At 41.4% G+C, this 17819-nt stretch overlaps 1 long non-coding RNA gene across 2 annotated transcripts; it reads right to left on the bottom strand.

Annotated features, from left to right (window-relative positions):
* Nucleotides 1–1297: 1297 nt before the first annotated feature.
* Nucleotides 1298–3367, bottom strand: LOC141775843 (uncharacterized). Of its 2 annotated transcripts, XR_012595697.1 has the most exons (4): nucleotides 3021–3367; nucleotides 2584–2653; nucleotides 2343–2497; nucleotides 1298–1436 (listed from the first exon to the last, which is right to left on the bottom strand). It is a non-coding gene; the product is annotated as an uncharacterized LOC141775843 (long non-coding RNA). The 2 variants fall into 2 exon arrangements; XR_012595698.1 differs by lacking the exon at nucleotides 1298–1436 and having other exon boundaries at nucleotides 2244–2497.
* Between the last annotated feature and the right edge of the window lie 14452 nt (nucleotides 3368–17819).

Raw genomic sequence — 17819 nt, 5'->3', positions numbered from 1 at the left:
ATGATTCACCGATAAAGTTGTTAGTCTCGTATTGCATTACAAACAGTGAGTCTAGCTAGCTTTATGACGCTTTCTGCTCTGCTAACTTCATCAAACTGAATTTACAAACTTTTGGTATGTCACAACACAAGTTATACTGTATTTGTAACTTGTTGTCATAACTACTCATTTGAGATGATGTTGTAAACATGACAGATTATTTTTTTATTATTATTTAGCAGAGTGGACGGGTAAAACCTAAAGGAGGTAAGATGCCAGCTGCCGTAAAACAGCCTGCTGTGTATGCAGACCACTGCTACTATCCCTAATATCATCAGCCTTTTTATTATTATCATTAGTGGTAGTTATATATTTTTTATTATCACAGCTATCATTAATTATATTTCTATTAGCACTCTATTACATCCACTGCTATCGCTTATTGTTGTGAATTACACATTTTTCTTATTTTTTAGGAACTCCTGCCTTCTATAAGCTGGAGAAAGTGCTCACTAACAAGAGGATTCTGAAGGATGTGGAAAAACTGAGCCCCCACCACCAGACTTCATCTTTGGAGGCTTTCCATAGCGTGATCCTCCGTTTTGCTCCAAAGAATGTTGTCTTTCCATTTCTTGGAATGCTGTGCAGGTAAATTTAATTTTAGTTACTTAGAAAAAGTGACATTGTGTACAGTCTCTGCTATTATTTACATTTTTGTTTTCGTCCATACCCTGCTTCAAGACTTTACCTGGCGTGCCTGTATTTCAACGAAAATGCAAACCGGGCACAAGCAAGATCATCAGCTGGAGACCCACTATTCAGACTGCAGTTCCCAAAGGCCAGGAAGGGAGAATGCAGAGCAAAAGTTGTAAAGACTGACCCGACATTCCGGAAGTGTTACATTTCTTTATTTGTAATATTGCACGTCAAATTTGTAACACTTAACACACATCAACAAAAAACACAGTAAAAGCAAACATAAACCTGATAAAAAATTTCAATATTGTATGAAGTAGTGCAAAAAATATTTATATAAATATAATATATAAATAAATGGTACAAAATAAATACATTTTCAGTCTTTTTTTTTTAACATGAAATTGTATACAAATATCTGTTTGTCAATATTGCACAGAGTATGTGGATGACCTGATGGACCTGGTCTTTGAAAAAGTCTTTGTGGACCCGGCACCATACACGGAGGAGATAATGAAGATCAGCATCCCAGAGGACCTGTGTGCAAATTATGAGCGGCCAGACAAAGAGTCCGTCATAAACAACTTTGTGTCCAGGTTCAATGCAGCGGCGGTCTGAAACCCTCGTAGCTGGCCAGGGCGTCAGGAAACTCCCTGCGGATCCGCAGTACCACACAGGCCGGAATTACAACGCGGATCCTGCGCCCAAGAAAGCCCCAGCACCAGCTCACAAAGCTCCTGTATGCCAGATACCTGTATTGGCTGTAAGATTGGACAATATACATGTATTTAGTAAACAGCGTGTCAGGAGCCAAACTTGAAAACTTAGTCATGTTATTATCAGTATGTCCCTTGTTTTACTTTGTACTTTTTGATGTGGCTTTTTACATTTATTGTAAGCAATAAGAAATATCTCACAACATGAAACACTGTGCTGTCATATACCAAAGATAAAAGCAATACAAATTAAACAAAAAAATAACATGTTCAACTACGGTCTGAATGCAACAATCATTGCAGCCAAAATCTTGTTGCCAGAGACAGTAAAATACCTTTTCATTTGGATCCAGCCATGACAACACACTTGAAATATTATATAATATAGTATAATAGTATTGTATTTACATGCTGCATCAGCCACCATTGTTTCAGGTCAGTATAAGCTGCATTTTCAGAATTTAAATAAAGTGGAAATCACAAGTTTGTGCTGAGTTTGAAGCACAAACAAATGCCAATTCAGCTTTAGCAGTGTGGTTTGTCAAAAATGTCTTTCTTATTTATGGGTTCAGTGAATCCTTTGTTTTTCTATTCATATATTATGAGAATGGTGTTCTATTGATTGAACATAACAATAAAGGCTTTACAGTATCTGTAAAATGTGTCATGAAATCATGTTTAATATGAACAGTATCTGCTGATGTCAAACTTAGCTACAGTATATACTAAAAAGTAATCACGTTCTTATTTTGGGGCATTATTCTGCAATATCGTGGTGTGTAATGCCATTCATGGTGTGGTGAACAGTGTAATGTAAGGCCCACTGAAGTAATGGAAAGGAAGACTGCATAAAATTTAACATACAGGTATTTATTTTCATGAACAACATTAGCATTTAATTGTACTTTTTGATTAAAATTATGATGATCAAATAAGTAAGAAACCACTTACCGCTCTATCGCCCTTTGGTGCAAAGCACCATATTCAGCCCTGTAAACATTATATGCGTTTTGCATTGTGAACAAATTTAAACATACAGGGTCCAACCCAGGATGTTCAATCATGCAGGAGATGTTGTCCGGCAGCTGCTCCATCCATCTTTTAACCTAGAGTGAATGACATATGGTAAGCCTCATGGAATGTGAAAAATATGTCTAAACACACAACTAAATATAGCTAATAAAACTGTTACCTGTTGTGTCTCCCAGCAGCAGATATTCTCAGGTTCTGTAGGCATTTTTGCACAATTTCCACATGTGCACCTGAACAAATAAATAAAAAATGTGAGCATTTCAACATGTGAAGCATATGATACAATAAACCTGACAGAAGATGCAAAAAAGCTGAGGTGAATGAGCAGTAAGCTTTTTCCCCCACACATTTTTATCGCACAATATGATAGAATATTCGGGATATATCAAGTAAAATATACCTTACCAATTGAAAAACATGCAACATACGTAGAGCCTAACGTTCACTAAATTACACAAATTACAAAATTGGTTATTGACCAAATACCTCACAATAACGTTACCTACAGAGCCGTGAAAGTAGCATTAGAGCTGACGTTAGCTACCGTTCGCCTCCGTGCTAACCCATACATAAAGTTACACAACAAGTTGAACTAACCATTGTGAAATGTCTTGCTGCATTCGAGGTGGAAGTGCTGCTGCTGCTGGGGCCTCTTCCTCTTCAGAGTTCGAGTCGGTGTTCGACTCAGGGTCAAACTGAACAGTTATATTCCAAGCTGTTGTCATTATAACATTCATAGTTGTTTACTGTTACCAAGGTATCAAGCCGAGGGGCGGGGGGGATGGGGCGGAGAGCTACAGCCGGTTCCGCAGAGGGGGTGGGGCGCAGCAGCTCATTCTCATTTAAAGCTACAGACACAGAAATCAGAACTTTTGGAAATGGGCTGAAACAGAGGTTATAGAGACATGCTGGAATGCATGATCTGATTGTTTTTATGAAAAAAAAACTTCAGAGACATGGTTTGGAGGTGTCTGAGACCTATAATAACTAGTTTAAATGGAGTATAATATGTGACCTTTAATACATGGACGCCCGCTCTACCAACTGAGCTAACCCAGGCGCCCGGAAATTAACTTTAACTTTAACCTGACACCTGTAGAAACCTTTAGTCTGTAAACGTCTTCAAATATATACTAAGTTAAATATTAATTAAGCCGAACGTTGTTCCTTCATTAAAGGTGTGATATGTTGCAGCTGGCGGTGATTCATTTTGTAAATCGTGTGTATATATATATATATATTACAGTTACTCTTGTATAAACTTAAAGAAATATAAGAAAATAGAAATAAAGGAGTATGTAACATGTAAATTATGTACATAATGTGATAATATTATACATAATAAACAGTATAAACACAATATATGAAATTAAATTTAAGAAAAGTAATAAAATTAAAAATAAGAAAAGTGAATATAATAAATACTACGGAGGACGGTGCAGACCGGCTCTATGTGAAAAACACCTCGAGGAAACTTCTGTTATGATTTGATGCTTTATACAAATACATTGAATTGAAATATTACATTTGTACAGGTTGCATTAAGACGTGCAATATATTACAATAACCACAGTACAAATACGATAATAATATAATATAACAAAATGTTTATAAGTAAATAAAAAATGCTTCTATTAAGTGTTTTAAATATAAATACCAGAATGCTATAAATAAGAATTAAATAAGAGTGTTTTTATTATAAATGCAGTATTATTGACTGAGTAATGCACAGTTGAATTATTGCACACATTATTGTATAGTTGAGATAAGTCAGTATTGTATATAGCAGCCGACAGTTGAAATAATATATATACAGTATATATATATATATACATAGTGCTACTATTAGAGTTTATTCTGTGTCCTATTTTATTCCTTTAAATTATTCTAATTTAGATATTTAACATAAAGCGTAGTGTAATTAATTGTGCAGCTGTGTATTGTATAATGATAATAAAGCTATCTTTAGTGTGAAGTGTTCCGATGTGTACGGAGTTCAGTATTAATGAAGCCGTGTAGTCGTTCCTTCATTAAAGGTGTGAGATGTGATTCATTCTGGAGTTCCTCCCGTTGAGCGTTGATGTCGTGATGATCTCAGAGAGCTGATATGTGCAGCTCCAGATGGCTCGACGTGGCTCCTCTCCGCTGTAAACGTGAAGGCTGCAATTACAGAACAAACCCAACGTGATTCATCTACTTTCTATTTCCAGCTGCTGCTCCCGCTCTCACACCTTCAACACGGTCACATCTACAGCTTCCTGTTTCCCCCTCCGGCGGCGGCGTTCCTCCGCTCGCTGCACACACATCAGACTTCACTGCTGGGAACTTTGCTTTCATAGAAAACTGACAAATGAGACCAAAATGAGCCTTTAAAATACTACTTATGTTTAATAAAAGGAGCGGCGCCCTGAGATTTGTCCCTCCTGAGCAGAGCGGAGTGTAATAACAGCACTTCTTTAGCTGCTGATGCTTCACGGCTGAAGAGCGCTGCTAATGGCGAGGAGGCTGATTGTAGTCGCCCGGTCACGGCTGTGAGGAATGTCTCTGGAAGGAAAATGAACTTTATTCTTAAATTACAGGCCCCTCTGTGGCGGACGCGCCTGTCCTATTATGTGCTAATTAGCAGACGCTCGGGACGCTTTAGCTAACGAGCCCGGGATAATTTTAACCCTCCGCATGGCTGCGAAGAGACACGCGGCCGCGATGCGCGACCGCATACGGCAGGAAAGGGAACATATGGCTCCGCTTACATAAAAACAGATGCGCACACACATTCTCATACATTCGCCGGCTCCCAGCATGCACCAGCTTAGCTGCTGCTGCGCTAATTGGCTTGATGTGGTTCTGAAAATAGTGTCTGTACAATCCCCCTGTCTGCCTTCACAAAAGATCATGCCCTTTCAATTCAGAGTCCCAGCAGGCTGTCAACAGGAGACGGCTCAGAGCAAAGGGGGGGGGGGTAAAGGTGCATTTCAACTCATTGTCCCCCCCCCCACCGCGAGCTCTCAAGGTCCCTCCGTCGTTCCTCCGGCTGAGAGGATCCATTCACAGGTTTAGAGAACATGACGACGCCGTCATCATCATCATCATCATCATCATCATCATCATCCTCATCATCGTCATCCTCATCATCATCATCATCGTCATCATCATCATCGTCATCATCATCATCATCATCATCATCATCATCATCATCCTCATCATCGTCAGATCACAGCGATTATATTCCATATTATTATTATTATTACACACTGAGAGCAACTGCTGAGTCTATTATAGTATTCATGTCTCTGTAGATCTACAACACAGAGACCATGCAGTCTCATGGATTATTATATTTATATTAGGGCTGTCGATCAATTAAAATATTTAATAGTGATTAACCTCACATGTTTTATCTGTTCTTAATGAACCTTAAAGGGAGATTAGTATTTAATCCTCTTGTCAACATGGGAGTGGACTAATATGCTGCTTTATGTAAATGTATGTATATAAATATATGAATCAATGACAGATATTGATCCAGAAACCCTCACAGGTACTGCATTTAGCATAAAACAATATGCTCCAATCATAACATGGCAAACTGCAGCCCAACAGGCAACAACAGCTGTCAGTGTGTCAGTGTGCTGACTTGACTATGACTTGCCCCAAACTGCATGTGATTATCATAAAGTGGGCATGTCTGTAAAGGGGAGACTCGTGGGTACCCATAGAACCCATTTACATTCACTGATCTGGAGGTCAGAGGTCAAGGGGCCCCTTTGGAGCGTTATTTAACCTCCTTCATGACCAGCTAGTCTGACCTGGTTGGTACCGATGGATTCATCAGGTTTATAGTTTCAGATACCAGTATCTTCTCTCTAGCCTTAAAACTGAGCTGCTAAAACCTAAAAATGACAAGTGTCGTTAAAGAAATTAGCAAAGAAATCTGCAAAGTGTGTCAGCCTGGTTTATCAGCAGAGTCAACGCTGACAGAAGTAAATATTTCATTCACACATTAGTATGCAGATGTGTTATGCAGATGTGTTTGACTGATATAACAACCAAGTTAACTTAATTATCTGTTCATTTATCTTTAGTAAATTAAATCACCATTGAATATGCACTTCTTAATTAGTACCAAACACATTAAGATGTCAATATGTCCAACAGCCTTCACGTGAATCTGGTGTCAGTAGAGGAAAGGTCACGAGGATCCGTCCTGAGAGCACATCACATTTCACAGAAATCTTACAGGGGGGGGTGACAAATAAACTCGCCTGTGAATACTATACGTCACGGGCTTTTATTGTGAAAGGTAGGAACAGAAGGAGTGGATTTGGTCTGCGCTGAAAGGAGTAATAAAGTTTGCCGTCTTGGTTCGGACGACAGCGCCTCCGTGTTGGTGCTTCATAAATAAAGACGCAACTTCAACCCGTCCGTACAACGTGATTGGTTGATGCCTTTATTTGCAGTGATCTTCCAGATCTATTGAGCCCATGGAGCAGGCGCGGCAGCGTTTCCTTTAACTCCGCCTCCCAGCCCGCGGCCCAGCCAGCCCGCGGTCCAGCCAGCCTCGGTCTGAACGGAGAGCGGAAAATAACGATTAGTTAATTTTACAACTTTTAGGACCTAATGATTTAAATTAGGACTATTCAAGTGTTCTAACTGGAAAGTTGATTTACCTTTAAAATAAATAATCCACTGAGTTACAGACGTCTCTTTCCCATGGAAGTCTATGGGAGAAAGTCTTTTGTCCACTACATTAAATTAGCTTCAAAGCCCAGCGCTCTTCTTTGGTTTCATTACGTTGTGCCGCGTGGCGCTGTCGGGTTTATTTCACCACAATGACTGTTGTTTTAGTCTGAATACCTTCACACAACGCGGCTAGGAACTTTAGAAGACCTTTAGGAACACGGACGAGTTTTCTGAGCTTTTGCGCCGTGAATAAAGGCATCAACCGATCACGCTGTCCGTCTCCGTAGTCCGAACCAAGACGGGAACCATCAACAGGAAACCGGTGTTTTGTAAGTTACGTTAGTTACGTGGCGACTATTGCGTGTGTTTTAGTGACGTTTGTGAGTTGTGTTACGTTGTTTCCGAACGTATTTTACTTAGTCTACGTATTTATTTTAAGCCCACCATGATGTTTTTCCGTTAACCTAACTTGGTGGTTTTGTTGCATAACCTGCAGATGTTTGCATGGATGACATGAGAAAAGGGTAAAATGCGTCCTCATGACTCACATGTAATGTCGTGCTATTTATACGTCAGACCGCGTTGGGAGAGTTTCACGTCCATCAAACACTTTAACAGCCAACATATCCACCTCGTGCAGCTCATCCTGTGGATCTCCACATCTCCGTTGTTCCAGGTGTAGCTCGGCGGCGGCTCGGCTCGGCTCCCGGCAGGACGGCCGTTTGTCCTCCATTTTTCCTTATTTTCAGCTCACACTGCGCTTTAATGACGGCGACAACCTGACAGCAGGTACCGGCGCTGTGAGTCATCGGGACGCGGTGAGCCGGGTTAACTGTGAGTCAGGATGACATCAGTAATTACTCACCACCACGAGGTGCTTCAGTGATAAAGTGTCTGCTTTTTAAATGGAAGGGAATTAGCCTGAATGTCAGCGTGATGCTGCTCACGGAGATCAGAAGGTCACAGCGTTTGATCAAAGCAAAGGCCAACGTGTCGGACGCCATGCTGAACCCGCAACCTGCTGCTGGAGCTCCACTCCGACCTTTGACCCCCTCTGCTGCTGCTGGGTAAATCCACTGAGCAAACAGAGAGGAGCTCTGCATAATTTACACAGAGACGTCTCTAGTTTAAAGACCGAACCGGTGTTTAGAAAGATTTCAAAGCACATTTAATCCTCTCTAAACCTGCTCGGATACCCTCTGGTCTGAAAACTATGCGTCTCCATGGTGACGGGCACAGCTCACGGCCGCACACTGACTGATGATCCAAAACACACTATCACACTTTATCTCATATCAAGTCTCAAGTTCTCCGTTAAATCAACATTACTCATTGAATGTCACGGTAATGGTCAGAGTCACTGGTTCATGGGTGACTTCATACAGACACATATTAATTAAAGGATTTTATTACCTTAGCACTCACATGGCTTACAAGGTTATTAACGGGTTATTAATGTTAAATGACCCATTACATTTATACTAAATCCTCTGATTGACCGTTGACCGATTACCTTTAATTTATCCTTTTCTTTTTCAGCCTGACGGAGAGACTCAATTATGGAGTTTTATGTTTTCTCCTCTCAGTTAGTTCGAAACGTTACGGTCCACATCTAACTAAACGGAAGATGTCAGTGTGTCCTTAGATTTTCCTCCTCAACCGTTCGTCGGACCGACTTCACGCTTGGCGGGTGAGTTGCTGAAGACCCGAGGAAGTGCAGCGTCGAGTGCGAGCTCTTGAAGTCTTTATTAGTAGTGCGTTATGTACACGCTGTGTATACTGAGAGGAGACCTCTATTTACTGTTGTGAATAACGCCGACCTCTGCTTTGTCAAGAACTACAAAGTCCTTCGACCTGTTGTTACGGTGATTTATGGTTATTAATTTAATTATTAATCAGAGTTCCAAATTGATAGTTTAGAATAACTAGAATTATTTCTATGAGATTATATTAATTGTCATTTGTGGTGTTGCCCCGAGGAGGATTTAATATATGAAAAATCATATTATTCAATATAATTACAATTATTTTGATAATTGTAATGCCTTGTTGTGCTTATGTACCAACATCATTTGGTGCCCCGTAATTATTAATATATATATATATAGGTAATTTATTAATATACATTTTATTTATATTAATAATTATCTTTAACATTTTCTAATAACTAGACCGCGGTTAAGACATATGACACGTTTTTTAAATCCGTCATCCAATAAAAACGCACAGAAACCTTCCACATTGAGTCCGATGAGTTTATTATTGTCTTTCTTATGAAAAGACAAAAACTGAATTCATGTTGTTGATTTGTTTTGCGATCATTCCCCGATTCCAAACTTTTCTACAATCACCTTCCACCTTTATAAATTATAAGTCTCTGTACTTTTTTATTTTATTTAAATTTATTTATCGTAGAGTTCTTTGTGCTGGGAGACGTGAATCAGTTTATCCAGCCTGTTCTCATTCCCAGGGCGCCAAATACCGACGCGTTGTCACGGCCGTTAGACGCACAAGGCACCCTGGAAACACGAGGCTTTTATCCAGGAGACCGCTGTTCGTGTCCCGTGTTCACAACGTTCAGTGTCATTTTCACGGTACAAACGTAGTAATTTTAAGCCCAAGTAACGTGTTCCTTCACCATGAACACACACACGGTAGTTTATTCTCTAACACACCGTCCTGCTGCCTCTAACACTCACCAGACCACCACATGTGGATTCATCCGCCGCTGGAAATATCCAACTCAGTCTCACGGCAGTTTGTGAGACAATCACAACATTTTATCTATTTAATTATATATTTATATATAATAGTGTTCATAGACACAAATTTCCCTTTTTTTCCGTGACGCTCAGCACGACTACTTTTAGTGCATTTTCTTACGAATGTCCAGCAACACGAGACGCACGTGTCATTTTCCGCTCCAGTCTTTTCAAAATAAAACTACTCGGTTAGGTTTAGGAAAAGATCGCGGTTTGAGTTGAAATAACACCGGAAGTGGTGTAATTTAGGTACGGAAGTTACATGACAAATAAATCAACGTTGACTTCTGGTTTCACGCGGGACATGAACATCGGTCTGCTGGTGACCTCCTCCCTACGCGGTGTTCGGTCCTCTCTATACTTCCCGGTTCACAGTTACGTGGTATTACATATGAACTGATTTCGTGCTGACCATCACGGGAAAAAATTTTTTAATTCGTGACCATGTACACGAATCAATACATTCAATGTCGTGAGTATTTAATGAACTGTTTATTATAACTGCCGTGCGACTGGGCTGAAAAAGTTCCTCCTGATGTTTGATAGAAACTACAGCTGATTTAGGAAAGATGTTTTTAAAAATGAAACTATAGTTAATGTATATAATATAAAACATTTTGGGGTTATGAATACAGAGATCCACTTTAATTAGAAAAAACAGTTGATGAATGTACGTAAACAGCCGGTGTGTTCTTAAAGCTCTCCGGTAGTTAACGGAAACCTCAAGTGGTTTTGAACAGTGTGCGTGTGCGTGCGTGCGTGCGTGTGCACGTGGCTTTGTTCTCCAGACTCGTCTCTTCCTGTCGGACTTCCAGTCCGCTGAGCTGCTGTTCTGATCTGCAGCGAGCGGCTTGACAACCTTTTGCTCATCCGAGGAAAATTCCATTACAGGCTGTTAGGACATGAGTAATGGCAGCTCTCCGGTTAACCGGCTCGGATGGAAGCAGACTAATGCTCGGCCATCAGTTCGCCTTCCTCTCAGACAGATATTTGGCTTTGTGTTTGCAGCTCATCTGCTCGGCTTTCTCTTTGCTTCGTGCCCGAAGGGGAAGCGAGGAGCGGCCGGCCGTCTTCCAGAGGAGCGATCATCTGTTCGGACGGCCCAACGCGTGTTTCCGAAACGCTTCACAACCCTCTGCAGGTTAACCTGCTTTTCTCACTTTATCCATCTAAAAATAGAGTTTCACTAAATGCAACACATATTATAATAATATATCACGACACTCATCCAACCTACAGTTCGTTATTAGGAAACTACAGCACCTCTAAAACACGCCTGAAAAGAGAAAAGCTCATTAACACCTATAAGCTTGTTTTAGAATAAGAACAATATTAGCATATATACATATATATATATACACATATATCTCATACGACATCTGTACACTGCTGAACGCCTGCATGCACATAGAAACTATGATTAACTATCTTTTAACACATTAAATGTATGATATTCAATTGCACATTTAATGAATTTACATACATTTAAAAGTGAATATGGTTTAAAAAAAAGGTTTACCTTTTGTGCTCATTAGTTTGTTCCATGTTGTTTTATTGAGGAGAACAGAACCAGCAGGTCTGGGTTCACCACTAACTCTAACATCACACTTCAACACTTTGGTTTTTATTAAATCTTGGAACAGATCAGTTTAGATTAAATATTTCTCCCACCCTCCGCGAACTTTGAATGAAACGAAAGTCCAGCAGAAATACACGGAGAGAGATCGGTACTGTTGCAGAGCCTCTTGCTGTGAGGCCACAAAGGGAAATGCATAATATAACAGCTGAATCCAAACGTACAGACTTCATACAGACGATCTGTAGTTTCTATAAGCTCAGTTGATGTGATGAAGGTGAAGACGCATCACAGCGTGTATGACAGAAGTCCAGAGACGAGATCCAGTCCACGTCACGTCAACATGCCAAGCCCGCGGAACAAAAAGAGCCTAAATGAGCGTGATGTCTGCGTCCTTCTGTCTAATTAATATTACGGTTGTTTGTGTTAAAGTGGGATCGACGGGCCCGGAGGTCAACACCAAGAGTCCAAACATCAAAATCACCATAAATGGGAAGAAGTGGTTGTCAGTGTGCTGCAGAACGCTGTTAGAGGAAGAGCTGAATCAATCTCTCCCTCTCTCTCTGCTTCGCTGTTTGTAGTTTGATTCATCTGAAACAATTTGATTAAAGTGGCTGGTTGACTTAATTCAGAAGGAAAGCTCGGCTACATTTGCTTATCATTCCCTTTGAAGTCCTTTTCCCACCCAGCAACGCTCCGTCCTGGAGTCACGGCTGTTTTCATCATCTTTTCATTATTTGAAAGGAGAGAGAAAGTGAGGAAAAAGAAACGCCACTATCTCATTACTTTCACAATTATTTTAGTGGCTGTCAGGAAACAAGGCCTAATCACAATCAAAAAAGGGAAAAGTGTTATTGTTTGAAGGGATTTTGATCTGGCAGCGCCTCGTCGACGTTCAAACGCCGGCTGAAAGACTTGATTTCTTTTACTGCTGCTTTCAAAGGAGTCTTTCATCTGCAGGAATTTTTGACATAATTCACAAGTCAATCTGACTGGTTGCATGGTGCAATGTCAGGGAAGGTAAAGCACATTAGAGGCAGAGAAAAGTCGACATTTACTACAAAAAATATCCATCATGAGGGAGTCGTTTAATCCTGCAGTGAGTCATAAAAGCTTCTTTATCCTGAGAAAACCGGTGAAAAGCCTCAAACTGTACTTGTTCAGACGCTTCAAACGCTGATTGATTAACGTGATTCAAGGACTTTATTTAATTGACATAAACATGAAAGTGGAGGAGCGAATCCGCTGTAGAAAATATCTGAGCAAACTGACACAGGGACTACAAAGACTACATCCACTGTGACGAGATGAAATGATGCCGTATTAACACTTTGGACAAATGTATAATGTCTTTTATTACAATCATTGTTCATATTTGTATTCATGATCAAATCTCAGTGAACTCTCAGTGGTTTTCCTCCTCTTCATCTCCTCATCCCCCTCTTTCCTCTTATATACTGGCTGCTGGTGAAGGTGTTGTACTTCAGGTGAGGAGAGGATGTGGAAACAGGAAACAGGAAGTCTGGTTTCAGTAAAACCAGGAAAACAATACACATTTTAAAAATTGGGCCGGATTTTTGCCAGATCAGCTGCAGGTTGATGAGCAGTTCGAGGTCACTCCTGATTCAACGGGGCCATGCTATTGTTACGACACTTCAGTCCTGTTGTGCTATAAATGTATTATTCCGAATATGACAATAGTCTGATTTGATGTGGGGTTAACAGCATATTCTGTCTGGATATTCTGAATTAGGTCTCATTTGGAATGGAGCATTCTCAGATTAAGACGTGGGACATGCCGATATTGTTCAGGTTTCAGGAGGGACATGGATACAGCGCATTTGGAATATGCGTCTCGATTGGGGTTTCTACGTCAGTTGGCGACACGCGGCCTCTCGCCTGTTAACGGCCAGCTCTGAGCGTTGAACACAAACCAACTGGTTTGCAGAGTTTTCTGCCTGAAAGAAGAGAAGGAGAAACACACCTCCTTTTTAAACATTATGAAAGACTTGGATATCAACAGGTTCGAGGATGTTTTCACACAGCCGAACACGTCCGCTACCGGTTCCGTTAATCGGAGTATGCACAGCTGCATGTTAATGAGAACATTAGTGGTATATTCCTTTTTATCAACCTTGTTAACATTGTGTTTTTCAGAATGGGGGCCAACAAACAGAACATTTTGTGCACGTAAACGTAGTCAGTGTCGGAGTTACTTTATACTTCATCACGGCAGGAGGATGATACTTCGTTGCGTAGCAGCAAAAGTGAAACCAGGTTGCAACCTTTTTTTACCAGATGACCCTGCGTTTTCTTGCCGACACCCTCTGCATCAGAACCCCCCCCGCTTAAAGGCTGCGTTCTCATGCACCCTAACCCTCAATGAACGAGGGAGCTGCATATTTCAGCCTGTACTGTTTCCTGTCTGAGCACAGCCTTACCTCCTTCCAGCCTTACAGCCTTACCTCCTTACAGCCTTACCGCCTTCCAGCCTTACCGCCTTCCAGCCTTACCTCCTTACAGCCTTACCGCCTTCCAGCCTTACCGCCTTCCAGCCTTACCTCCTTACAGCCTTACCGCCTTCCAGCCTTACCTCCTTACAGCCTTACCTCCTTACCTCCTTACATCCTTCCAGCCTTCCAGCTTTAGAAACCAACGACAGCCAGCGTCACATTTCTCTCTTCTCCTTCTCCTTTCATTTCTCTCTCATTAGCAGCGTAGCATCTTCTGCAGCTGTTGTAATGAAGGCTGTTATAATGGAAGTGAGTGCAGCGGAGTTAAAGCACATACGGCACTAACGGGATGCTAATTCCAGCAGCAGGTGAGCGATCGATGGCCGTCAGCTAACAGTAGAGGAGGAGGGAGGCGGGTGATGATCACGTCTAGCGCCCGGCTCCTCCTCGTTTCCTGTCTCCATGATGAGCGGGTTTCTAACGCCATGCTGCCGGGAAGGAGAACCAGATTAAAGTAACTGTCCCCCCAACGTTGAAGAACAGATCAGATAAGTGAACATACACAGTAATAACTCCTCATCTGTAGTCGTTGGTGTCGGATCCTTTACAGTCGGTATCTTCTGTCCTGATGCTCCGCCAGGCCTCCTGGACCGCAGCCATCTGCCCTTTCTTCTCTCCAGTCGGGTCTCCAGCAGTGAAACACATGGTTGAACTGATGGACTGAGGTCACGTCCCTGATTTAGTCTTTCAACAACATTCCTCTGTCTTGTTCTAGAAGACGTCGTTCGGTCCAGTCAGTGTGACTCACACTTTCTGTGAATGTCTCTGTTGTCCATCGCGACTAAAAGGTCCAAACATCCGCTTAGAAATATGATAAAAGTCGTTCATTATAACTCCAGAACTTCCCCAGAATCAACACATTTTTGGGTTATATAATATATTACGACTTTTTATTAACTTGTGACTTTATTCTTATCATGACGACTTTATTCTCGTAATATTATGACTTCTCTAAATCTCATATTAATTTTTTTTCCTCAACGTGGCCCTAGTACTCCGTCGTACCGTCGTACCATAGACCTACAACAATGATAAATAAAAATGAAAATGTAAACAAAGAACATATATTCATTTCCATGTTTAAAAACCCACAGGGAGCCTCTGGAGAGGAGCTGAAGAGACGCAGGATGCTGACCGCTGGTTTATACCTACTCTGAAATAGGACCAAATAAAAGTCCCTTAAAACTTCTGTAAAACTTCCTCCAGTCCAGAAACACCTGATGGTTCAGTTTTGTCGTCAACTGCTTTGACAAAGCATTTTGGATTCTCATATTTGTGCCTCTGTCTTCTTCTCCATAGCAACAGCAGGAGATGCTCATGGGTAATGTAGTATTGTAGTATTATAGTATTAACAACCATCTAACAAACCAAACTAACACGAACATGAAACGTGATTTTTCAGAAACAAAGTTGATAAAATCTAATCTGAAGGTGGAAACATGAACCTTTAGGATTGTTACCTTACAAATAACATAACATAATGGTTTTTAAAGACACATGCATGTTGAAAAGGACACAGCGGAGGAATGAATTATTTACATACAGTACATGTATGTATGTTTAATTAATGGACTGTGTGTTAGGGAGAGAAGTTCAGCAGGGTAATGAATCCTATTAAGAGTGAGCGTCGGTGAACTCGCGAGGTTCTCTGGCCTCGTCACCTCGTTACGTTCACCGCAAAGTGCTGCTTAATTATTCCTCGCCACAGGGCCAAATGTTCATTATGCCACAACTAATTACTGCTCCGCCGCTGTTATCCTTTACAGCCAAACGGACACGGCCGCGTGTGTGTGCGTGTGTGTGTGTGTAGCTGAGTGTGTGTGTGTGTGTGTGCAGCTGAGTGTGTGTGCAGCTGAGTGTGTGTGTGTGTGTGTGTAGCTGAGTGTGTGTGTGTGTGTGTGTGTGTGTGTGCAGCTGAGTGTGTGTGCAGCTGAGTGTGTGTGCGTGTGTGTGTGTGTAGCTGAGTGTGTGTGTGTGTGTGTGTAGCTGAGTGTGTGTGTGTGTGTGTGTGCAGCTGAGTGTGTGTGTGTGTGTGTGTGTGTGTGTGTGTGTGTGGCTGAGTGTTGTACAGTGAATGGGATGGAAATGCTCTTAATTTACATGATGTAAAAAACAGTGAGTTTAGATCAGTGCAGGTGGAGACGAAGCTTAATCGCCTCCATTTTGACTTTTAGTCTGCTTAAAGCTGTGATTAGTATAAACTTACACTCAACCTCACTGCTTAATAGCATAGACACTATATAATGTTTATATATATTTAATGTTCTCAACACTAGTAACTCATTTTATAAACCTAAACTTACTGTAGATATCAAATTAACAATGGATCAAATTATTGCATTACAGAGTTTAGCTAACGTATCTCTCACTGAACCGTGACTCCTAACCTCGGGAATGAAACATGTTTACCGTTACAGCCCTCATGGTCCGTTTTTAATCGTGAGGGGACGCGACGCTTCCCAGCATTGGACGCTTGGTGTGCTGTCCCTAGAAACAAGGCACTCGGCTCCTGATTGGACGAACGCTTTCCCGCCGTTGGCTGCTGCTCCCAGCTTTCAAACCGGAACCAGTCTGGAGGCTCGTCTGGAAACTTTCTTCTCTTATTTCACGTGAACAGTTCACTGAGATGTGTTTCTGAAAACATTTGAGGAGAGAAATAACCCATGTTGATGAATCTGTCTTTATTTAGATCAACAACGTTTATTTTAAAAGATTATCGGGAGTCTTGAGAGGCGGCGAGTCACGCCCTTGATTTGCATAAAGTAGACGAGCTCTCAACGTTATGCAAATAAGGAGCGGGCCTCGTGACGCCTAGTCTCTCGAATCACGACGCCACGCTACCAGAATGCATTGTGCGGCTGCTTACATAGACAATGAATGGGAAGCGTGGAAAGCACGGAGGCTGTGGACACGGACCGTTAGTAGAAATTTAAAAATGAGAGACGTTGTGATTATTTAGTCGGTAGCATCGGAGCTATTTGTCGACGGGAAAGCAGGCTAGCAGGTTTTTCCTGCTTCCAGTCTTTGAGCCGATATGTGCTAACCGTTTCCTGGACATAGAAACCTAAACATCGGACTCTAGAAGGATATTTCTCACAATAATAACATATTTATGAACTAATAAAGCTCCAGCAGCGTTCTGTACATTTCTGCAGCTCAGGCGTTTTTCCTGCAGAGAGGCTGAAGGTGTCGAAGCGGAGAGCCGGTATGTTAGCATCTGCCATTAGCTGTTAAAGTGAGGTGAAGCAAACAGCAGCCTTTTGTCTGTAAGTGGCTTAGCTTTTCTCATTACTGCAGGATTTCTGCAGCGCTAACGGACAGTGTGGTCGCCTCATCCCTTCAGGTAATTACACGTTCTTCATTTCTCATCTCCGTGGAGAGCGGCGAAGAGAGAGCTGAACGAGTGGTGAGATTGAAACGCCTTCACAAAGAGTTAATAATGATCCCCGTTCATGCGGAGAGATCGGGGGGGAGTTTGACTAAACGCACACAACGATGCAGTTGCAAAGAAAATAGGTTAAATTCTGCGCCGTAGCGAACATGTCACGGGCAGGCGGTGTGCCGTTAGCATTGATTTAGAAGAGTAAAAACCACAGGAGCATCTTAACCGTAAAACATTAGGAGCCAATTACACCCTGAATTTAACTTCACGCTTTGAATAAATAAAAGCACATAAGATCTGCTGGACTCATAAAGCTGCTTCTGGTTCTGCTATTTAAAAAAACCCTAATGCATGAACAAAAGCATTACTTTAAAAAGCTCGTACACGTCTCTGGAGAATCTCCCCGCCAGTAAAGCTCTTAAATAGTCTAGTTACCCATAATGCACTCTACTTAAACGGCCCTCGTAATTCAGTCAGTCAGTT

Source organism: Sebastes fasciatus, chromosome 10 (assembly GCF_043250625.1).
Source record: "Sebastes fasciatus isolate fSebFas1 chromosome 10, fSebFas1.pri, whole genome shotgun sequence".
In the NCBI taxonomy this organism is placed as follows: Eukaryota; Metazoa; Chordata; class Actinopteri; order Perciformes; family Sebastidae; genus Sebastes; species Sebastes fasciatus.
Note: the sequence above shows the minus strand (reverse complement) of the source record. Positions and strands in the feature narration are given on the sequence as shown.